Genomic DNA, 10,649 nt, shown 5'->3' with positions numbered 1-10,649 from the left:
CCTTCAAAAAAAATCAAAACTTTTAATTAGAAAGTATCAAAGTCACACTAGATGAAGTTAAATCCTCCAATGTATAACTTCAAACAGCATAAGAAATTATGCAAGCATCTTTCCTCTCCAACAAACTTGCTGGAGTTTTGAAATACAAAACCTAAAAGCTTGCTTAAAGAAACAAGGTGCCATTCTAACAAGAGACAGATAATGCAGAGTCAGCAGCAGCTTCCTAAGATTATGTATACTGGGACAGAATCCCACATAAAAATCATCATTGTGCAGGGGAACACAGACAGCTCAGTGTCCCTCCGCAGGGCCCTAAGAGCTCTGCATTTGCAGCTGACCCCTGCCTGCAGGCAGGGATAAGGTACACAGCACAACAGCAGTTTTTCCAAGACAACCAACCACCTGCTTCTGTTTGTTTTTACACTTTTTGTACTATCCCCAGATTTCCCAAGACCGATGAGCCTTAGGTGTTGAACTTGTTTGTTCCAGTACAAGTTACTGGACAAAGGACAAAGCAGGGAAGCAAAGGGTGTTTGATGTTTCTTCCTTCAGTGCATAGAAACCCTAAACTCCACAAGATGGAAAAATTTGTATTAAATCCACAGAATTAATAAATAATGAAACAACAGCTTATGAATATATCCAGCTACACTGTCTTTAGAGAATCTTGTAATGAAGTGGCTAAAATTCAGGACACCATTGAAACTGCTAATTAATTCTGGATAAACAACTTCAGGTAGCATGCAAACTGTGTGTCAATGACAGGCAGACAGGGTTTAAAAGGTCAATGGTGAGGGGTTTTGCATCTTTACTGTATGACAACCACCAGCAACATTAGAGGAAAACAAACAAACAAGCAAGCAAGCAAACCAAACCCCAAAACAAACTAACACAAAAAACCCAAAATCAAACCTTGCAATCACACCAAAACTCCAAGGTCTGTGACCTGTTTCACGGGACCCTAGCATTAATCTTCTGCAATGATTCAACAACAGTATGGCCCATTGCAACATCTGGCTTATCTTATGGGACATTCAGGCCAGAAGGATATTAATTGTCCTAATTCAGACCAGGGCCTAGAATGCAATTCAGAGAACATAAGGCGCATAATTGTTTTACCCCTTTGATCTTCTTATGAGATACCATCATCAATTCACACCAGGAATGTGCAAAGGAAGGCAAATTTCATTTTAAAAAGGTAATTTTAAAAAGGAAATCAAGCAAGTAATAATTCTCCACTTACCACCAGTAGCAGATCCCAAAAAAAATGAAACATGAAAATCAGACCTACAACCCAGCAGCCTGCAAACTGAACTTCTCTGGGTGTGCAACAGTAATCTAGGTCCTAATGAAAGAGGACCCTGGAACAGAACTGACTGTCAGTCTTGTCAGACCAGGGGGGCCCAAGGCAAAGAATGGGTTGAGATTTTTTGGGATTTGGTTTTGGTTTTCTTTGTCTTGAGATTTTGTTGTTGTTTGTTTGGGGGTTTGGTTTGTTTTTATTGAAAAGGTCACAATAATGAGGGAAAGCTATAATTCAGGCTCTGTTTGCAAAACAAAAGGTGATGGTGATGGGTACACAACTGCAAGGTTCTCCTGTAACCTTCTGTCACAGGAATCACTGTCACTACATGTTACACCAAAACTTCAGTGCAGCCGACTTAAGATAAGGTTTCCTGACTCCGTTTTTAGAACTGCAAGCGAAACGTATGCTCTCCTGTTCTCTCACACATCGCCAAGCAGCTGAGAACCTATTCCGTACAAACAAACAAAACATCGAAATAAAACAAAAAGCCCAGAGGAAAACAGAACGGACAACAATCTGCTATTATGTCCCACTGTGGCATACGGAAAATGTCTTTCATGAGGGTAACTCAGGTTATCCTTGATAACCAAAGCTGGATTTTACACCAAGGCAAACAAGATTCCTGCGAAAATAATTAGGGAGGTATTTTCTGGACACTTGCAAACCATTAAAGTACAAAACAGCAGTGGCATCCCCGCGCCCCTGGCCATAAACCCAACACCTCAACACACTGGAAGGACAGAGGACTAGTTTCACGAAGAAACCCCGGCCACTTCTACCTTAACGCCCCCGACGGAAGACCCAGCGCCTTCTTTGGTCAGGCCCGCCACAGCCCTGCCTGCGCCCCGCCCCTTCTCCCCGAAACACAGACACCCTCAGGCAGTCTCTCTTTGCACCCCCTCCCCAGCGGGACGCTTCCTCTTTACCTGCACAACGCCCCTCCGTGACCAGCAACACCTGCGGCCGCCCGGCGCTGCCCCGCCCCCGCCCTTGCCCCACCCAACTGCTTCCGGCCGTAGCCAGCGTCACGGCGCAGGGCAAGCCCCGGCGCCCTCCCGGGGCCTTGCTGCGCAGCTAGTCGTGGTGGCGGAGACAGCGCTACCGTGTGGCCGTTCCGGGCTTCAGCCGAGAGCAGGCAGCTGCCCCCTGGGACCAGAAGAGCTCTGCTACCGCCGCCGCGTTTGGCATCACCCGGCCAGGCGGCGTTGGGACCACGGCGGTTTTCGGCCTCTTCCCGAACCGTGCCAAGGGCTTGGTCGAGTGCCGCTGTCCCCGGGCCAAGTCGTTCCACAGGCCCCTGATCCACTGAGCCGGCACTTGCCCAATGAGCTTGGCTTTACCAGTAACAACTTTGTCACAAAGTTAATTAGGCTCCTTAACCCTACCACAAGCCTCCCTTGCAAACCCTTCACTTCCTCCGTGCTTTGTTTCTGGTGTAGGGACCTTGTCAAAGCCTAACTCCCATCTCCTAGCAAGACCCAAATGCAGTTTGCGAAGCTGACTGGGTGAATTGTTGTTCCAGCAGTGTGCAGTTTCTGAGTTCTGGGTATGTAACGCTCACCTCCCATTTCTAAAACGGGGGAAAATGACCCCCACTGCCCGTAGGCCATGCTTTTACCCTCCTGCCCCCTGCACAGCCTTCGTGGTGAGGTTGGGCTGTTCCGCTCTACTAAGCAGATAGGGCAATTAAGTACTTAATAGTTTTACTGTATGTAATGTGTAGCAGCAAGTTGCTCTGAGAATTGTAAAGCACTACTTCACAGTATCACTAAGGTTGGAAGAGACCCCGAGGATTATCGAGTCCAACCTGTCACCACAGACCTCATGACTAGACCATGGCACCAAGTGCCACATCCAATTCCCTCTTGAACACCTCCAGGGATGGTGACTCAAAGCTCCCCCTGTTCATATGCTGGATGTGGGAAAGAAAAGCACAAAAATAAAGCTTGCAATAGAAAAGGCCCACTGAACTACAGGCATTAGAGTATTTCTTCATCTTGCAGGAGGCAGTTCACATGGCTATTGCATTATCTAATATACAGTCTTCAATTCTACAATTAATGAGCACTAAAAAAGCCCATACCAAACCATATCTACTTGCTAGAGTCCTGCTAATAGTTGTAGGATTGGGGCTTTAAAGGAAACATCAGCTTAGCTGTATCAGATTTGAAGGACTCTTTCACAAAAAGGTATGGGAACATTTATTTTAAGAACTGCAGAAATTGCCTATTCAGATGACAAAGCAGCAAAGCAGATTGCCTGGGGAAAGACACCTTTGAATCATGAATGGTTTTGAGAGGACCAGTCACTATCCATAGTTGGGTGATAGCAGAAAGCCTGCTATGCAATTGTTCTACGAAATTCCAATGCACTTTTTTTACAAGGGAATAAAGAGAATGACCTAGAGCCTGAACTACCACTTAGTTTTCTTTTGAAGCTATTGTTCCAGACATTCTAGTTTAAAGTGTAGAAAGTTTTGATAAAACCAGACTGAGAGAAGCATATGAAATGCCTTCACTTCTCAGTATTTGAATTCAACCTCAAACCAAGTTTGAAAGTTTGGGTCAAACAAAATGGACAGAAAAGATGATGAAGGGCTGGAATGAAAAAGTGGTGATGCTGAAAAGTGAAGCAGTAAGTGGAAGCGTTTCTAGAAGAACCACAGAAAATAAAGTTTGGTACTTTACTACTGCTTTTGGCTCAGAGCTTTTCTGCTCTGGGGAAGAAAAAAATACATGAAATAACCGTGATTTATGAAAAATGTAAATGAAATGCAGTGATTTAAAGTATGCACTGGTTCTTTGCTGAAGTGGAGCAGCTTCTTGATTACCATGCCGATCAGCTCTTTGAAGGCTGAGTCATAAGCTGTTTATGAAATTTGCAGGAAAATCCCTACTTCAGCTCCCAGATCTAATGCATTGTTGGCAATGAGTCAGCTGGGTTAGAACTTGAGTAACCCTGCACTACATTGCAATTGCTTTGTTCGCAGAATGTGATTTTCCTGCTGATTTCTTGTGACTGCTATTTTTAGCACCATTTACTAATGGCAGTCGTGACAGCAAATAACAAGGTCTTTCCCTTATTTCCATGGTCTGGATCCTGATTCAGACTTCTGCTTTTAAAGCTACAATTCACCGTGTATACAACCATTTCTGGGACTACACAATATCCTGTCAGCATGATCTGACTTTCCATGTTCAAATAGAATTTTGCTTGCTGGCGTAACAGAAAGGCTTTGTCCAGATGGAGGCAGACAAGTTCAGCTGAAGCAAATTTAACAGCTATTCTAAGCCAAAAGGTAGCATTTGAGGGAGGGCTCTGTTGCCTCTAAGGAATTTTACTTGTCTTTCCTACCCCAAGTACAAGAACTGGGAAAGGAATACACTCTCAAGACACCAGCAGTGCAGGAGCTGCTACTAAGCATCAGCTGCTACCATAGCCAACCAGGACAGTACAGTCATTAGGAACTTCCTGCTGGTTTCAGTGATAATTAGGTGATCTCCAAATGTTGCATATTCCTTCTTGGGTACCAAGAACTGCTTTGATACATCTTATTAAAAAATGAAACGTTCTCTTTTATATATTTAGCTTTCAATTTACATTGTTTTCCCACTTCATTTTGGAGAAGAGACAGACTTTTGAGCAGCAGTGCCAGACCACAACCCACTACTCAGGACAGACTGATGGTGTCTAGCCCCATTTTGCACAGAGCTTTTGGATCTATGTGACTGAGTCTAATATTCAGTCAGGTGGCTTAACAAGCACTACTTTATTGGACAGAAGAAGAAGAGTACAACCACAGATTACTTTGAGCCCTCCTGTAATTTCTTGGTAAAGAAGCTGCTATTTGTTCTGTTCTTCCTGAAGTGAACACCTCATCTTACATCTGCACTTCTCCAAAGCAGAGTCTGCTGCTGTCCCTGCTGGGCAACAGGGCTGCATCCAAACTGCAGCACAGTCAGCAGAATTACAAGCTGATCAGTCCTTTGTTAGTCACTCCAGCACTGCTCTGGATCTGCTTGCTGACTTAGCTATCTGCTTTCATTTCGCTATCTGCTCCTGCTCTCCAGCTCCACCTTTCCGTGGAGTGCCACAAAGCACATGATTATGTGCCATCCCACTTCCTCAAAGGAGATTTCTTAAGCAGACCCCCCATCCTTTCTTCCAGCCTATAGCATGTACCTCTCAGGGCAGAAAATCATTGCCCAAGGTTAGGGTAACAGCATACTCATACTTAGCTCACTACTTTATACAGCATTCCAATCAGAAGTTCCTAGACTTCACAAAAACATTGCAGAACCTCTCACAGGTCCCTTTTTTGTTCAAATTCCAGTCCTCTGTGCCATTCAAAACACCATTCTTCCCCTCATATAAGAGGCTGCACACAAGATATTGTAATGAATCCTGTCCAGAACCAGAAGCTTCTCCCTGCTGTACATACCATGTTAACACACCACTATGACCATTCAATATTAATAGCTTCAGTGTCTCTGCAAGTCTAATGAAGAATCTTTAACAGGCTGGCAACAGATCAAAACCATGGATTTTAACACGTTTGCTTATCCTCATTCAAACCTGATGGATACACACATTACTGGGCTTTGCAGTGAGGCAATCAAAATAGGCCACTAGTGCCTATTAAGAAATCTGGCCAGTGGAAGTTACTCTGAGCTAATAATTTTTGTATTGTTATATAGTACCAGAGTAACTAATTTCTTCCCCTAGTAAATATAATACTACAGTCCACAGAAATAAAGCCTCTGGAACACTGTACTGTTCGGCAGAAATTTTATACCTAAGGACTTCATATGATCTCAAAAGCCTGCCACTGTCGTGTCTCCCATAGTTGTTTGTGTATTAAAGCATTTTCTCATGGAAATCATTCCCCTAGCTTCTTTGAAAGGCTTTAGATTCAAAGTGGACGTGAGCTACCACTTCTTGGTACACCAACATTAAAATTTCAGTTGACAGCCCAGCTGGTTCAGCTCTTAGTTACAAGTTAATCACTGGCCTTCCATAACTTCAATACTTAGCTACAGTGATTATTCAGATCTTCCCGTTTTGCATTTAAAACCTAAATGCACAGACGTTACAAATCACAGGGAGCAAAAATTAAAAGCTTGTGGATTTTTAAAAATAAGCTTAGCCATGCAAAAGCTTAACATGCTACTGCTACTTCAATAACTAGAAAGTAGTCTGCTTTTTTTGATTTTGTTGCAATGCCTGCGTTTGGAAGCAAACTGTTGAAGAAAAGCAAACAAGATACAGATCAGAGGGACAAAGGACAAATAACTTACAGAGAAGTCACTGGTCCTTTTGCAAACCAATTATAGGCCATATAACCCTTAAAACGTACCTTTTAAAATCATGACACAACACTTTAGGATTCTTAAGTATCACAGGATCACAGTATATTATTAGAGGTTGGAAGGGACCTCAAGAGATCAGGTCCAAACCCCCTGCTAAAGCAGGATCACTTAGGGTAGTCCACACAGGAATGCATCCAGCTGGGTTTTGAGTATCTTCAGAGAAGGAGACTCCCTGGGCAGCCTTTTCCAGTGCTCCATCACCCTCACTGTAAAGAAGTTTCACCTCATGGTGAGGTGAAATCTATGTTCAAGTTTGAACCCATTGTTCCTTATTACGGTGCACCATTGAAAAGAGCTTGCCCCCCTCCACTTGACACCCACCCCTCAGATATTTATACACATTGATGAGATCCCCTCTCAGTCTTCTCAAGACTAAATAGCCCCAGGGATCTCAGTCTCTCTTCATAGGGGAGATGATTAAGTCCCCCAATCATCCTCATAGCTCTCTGTTGGATTCTCTCCAGCAGTTCTCTGTCTTTCTTGAACTGGGAAGCCCAAAACTGGACACAGTATTCCAGGTGTGGTCTTAACAGGGCAGAGTAGAGAGGTAGAAGAACTTCCCCAGACCTGCTGGACACACCTGCCTTGATGCATCCCAGGATACCATTGGCTTTCTTGGCCACAAGGGCACATTGTTGTTCCATGAAGAACTTGCTGTCCAGTGGCACTGCAAGGTCTTTCTCTGAGGAGCTGTTTTCCAGCAGGGTAGCCCCTAACCTGTACTAGTGCATGTTGTTGTTCCTCCCCAGATGTAGGACCCTGCACTTGTCCTTATTAAACTTCATGAGGTTTGCCTGCACCAGCTGAGTGGAGTAGTTAGGGCTATTTCTTCATTTGCAATCCACTAAATACTAGAGCAAACTTGTGCCTATGCCTGCCCTGTCTGCCTTTCCAAAAGTTGATTGTGTCACATTCTAGAAAAATATACTGCCTCAGTCCCTACCTACTTCAGGAGATAAAAGCCATCAGGGATATATGCAAAACAAAGAACTCTGTGATGTTTTCCAAACTAGAGACTGTGGCCAAATCCAAGATCCCTAGGTCTATACCTTCATGCCCTGTGTACACTATTATCCTCATTACAGTTGTCTTTGGATCTCCCTGGTGGGTCTCTGCAGTTATAGATGGGCTTACTTGCCCTCAGGGTTGTTCCCTTTTCAACAGAGAAATGAAAGGGCTGTAGTATCAGCTCTTACCACGAGATGATAGGTGTTTTCTGATGGTTAGAGGGGAATAGGCTTTTAGCAGACATTTGAGTTGATGAACTCTTCAGCTTCAGAAAAAGTAGAAACAGAAGTAAATTAGGACAAAAAAAAAATCTAATAAACTATTTATAGAACTGTGAATGAACTAAAGCTTGAGAGGAGTAGGGGAAACTCACATATAATGGGCACAAACATGAAGAAGTATCCTCAGCGTAGACTCAAGACATAGGTAGTATAAGGATTTGAGGACCCCTTTCTTATTTTTATTCTGGCTCTTCTTGTTAGGAAACTTTTTAGTAGTGTAAACATGTTTATTTCATCAACAGGAAACTTTGGTTATTTTTGGAAACAAAAAGCATTCCCAAATCAAGTAATTGTGAGGCAAACTCAATCAGGCAAAAACCCCCAAAACTCTATGTGCATAGGCAAAGCTGGAAGTCTTATCAGAACACATTCATTATGCAACTTACTAACATTTGGCCTTGTTTCTGGAATTTTCTCAATGAAAGTTTACAGTTGCAGCTGGAAATAAGAAGAAAGTTAACAATGCAAACATTTCTCACCAAGTATTTCTGACAGAAGTTACTTCTTTCTCATCTCTTCTCCAATTTTAATATGCATCTCCATGGCACTGTGAAGGACAGTAAACAAAGCCTGAACAAATCTGACACACCAATACTCTTTCATATCAGCATTTAAAAAGGCCAAAGCCAACCTTGCTGATACAATCCTAACATGACTTGCACCGCTCTATCTTTCCCACATTTAAGAGTCTCATGTGACTCATTATCACGGTAACAAATATACACTTACCCCAATGATCTGCCTTTCAAATTAAGAATTACCGAATACAGAGATCAAACCAACTACAACATCTGCCCAGTTGTTTAATTGTCCCTCCCAACCCCAACTGAAGATACACTAAGCCATTCTCAAGTCTGTCAACTCTTCTTTGCCATCAGTCAGTCCCATTCCTTGGCCAAAGTACAGGCAAAGTACCTTTCCACGTATTTTTTACTTAGTGCTGCTCATTTTCAGCCTGTCTGACCAGTAGATACACAACTTCCCTACCCAGCTAAGGCCAAGAACCAACCGCAGCCATACAATCAGGACCAGGTGAGCTCAGGGGCTGGGAAAAGCACTTTTCTGTCAAAATAGGCAACAAGCCTAAGTCCTCATTTAATGCTGCTCTGCCCAACTGTCCAGAACAGACATAAAACCGAAGACTTGGAAAATGTGTTGAAATTAAAGTTACGAACAACTAAACGAATTGCTTTCCTTTCACAGACAGAGCAACATGATCTGTTGCAAAAATTACATAAATGGGTTGCTCTTTGTTATCACAAATGCCATGCACTTTCTTTGACCTTGTTTAAACAATTCTGCTGACATTTTGCAACTCTATCTGGCCACAAGTCAAGTGTTACCCTAACTTAAACCACCCTTAGGTAGAATTTACATTTTTTTCCACTTCCTAACAGCTTGACTTGGAACTGTGCAAGGCAGTCAGATTGAGATAACTGAAACATATGCAAGCTCTTGCATGAGGTGCTCAGACTGAGCTGCAGCCCTCTGTTATTCAGTAGCGATTCAGGAAGAATGGTTTATGTACACTTACATCCAGACAAGCACATGGGGCCATGCTGCCTTCTGTTTCCTTTCTGGTGAGCTTGCAAATGAACAGCCCCAAACTCAACTTGTACAGATCAAAAGGAATTGTATACAGCAAGTAAAGCAACTGAACTCTGACACCATTTTGTTGGGTAGTTGTTTTAACAGCAAAACTAGGGGCCCTTGGAACACAGGATCGTACCCTTGCTGTTAAAGAACAGTTATTACAGGAATGAAAGAATATAGTGGTTTGGACATCTGGCTAAAGAACTGGAAATTCCTGAAAGGAGAGCAGGTCTCATACAGGAACAGGAAATGTAACTGAACAAACATGAAAGTCTAGTAGAACCTTTCTGGCAATTCTGAATCCTTCATTATCAAATTGGTTATCAATGCAGGAAGAGTTCATTCAGTGTTGGTTTCATGCCCATCCATATTTAGTAACTACGCTTGCCAAGTTTCTAGATAAACATCTTTGCTCATTTACCAACAATTTACTCATTTTTTAGTATCAAAAAGAATTTAAAAGTACATCTTCCTCTCTTAAACAGCACTATCTGTTCAAGCAGATGCCACATATCTTCTACATTGGATTTTGTTTAATACAGCACTAGCTGATAGTTCAGTGGTCATAAAGTGACTGGTGAGAAGGAAAACAGTTGTTTTTCTAGCTGTAATAAAACCAGAAACAATAAATTCAACACTGATAATCTATATTTCTTCTAAAAATAGTATGCATTATAACAGAAGATATAAGAATAAACTGAACACTCAGACCCAATATCCTGCAAACAGATATAAAACTAAAGAATTGTGTACATCTCAATTTATGCCATGCAAAGAAGAAAAACGTATTTCAAGTATACTAATGAGTAATCCAGTGTATGATGAAATTTAAGCCTACTATTTTCAACCTTCAGTGCTGAGTTTATATAGAATTCACTTACAGACTATCAGAAGCAGCTTTATTTCTATGAGATATGAATCCTTGCAGCTGACATTGACTTTTCCAGAGCTTCAAAGGATCAGAACTAATTTCCATGTAACAAGAGTGTTTCTTCAAAATTTTACAAGTTTCAGCCAGAAAACAGGAAAAGGGGTGGACTTCAGTTGAACATCTTGATTCAGAAATGCTGCTGCCTCATTTCATATTCCCAT

Source organism: Dryobates pubescens, chromosome 6, assembly GCF_014839835.1.
Source record: "Dryobates pubescens isolate bDryPub1 chromosome 6, bDryPub1.pri, whole genome shotgun sequence".
In the NCBI taxonomy this organism is placed as follows: Eukaryota; Metazoa; Chordata; class Aves; order Piciformes; family Picidae; genus Dryobates; species Dryobates pubescens.
This window is presented reverse-complemented; position numbering follows the sequence as displayed.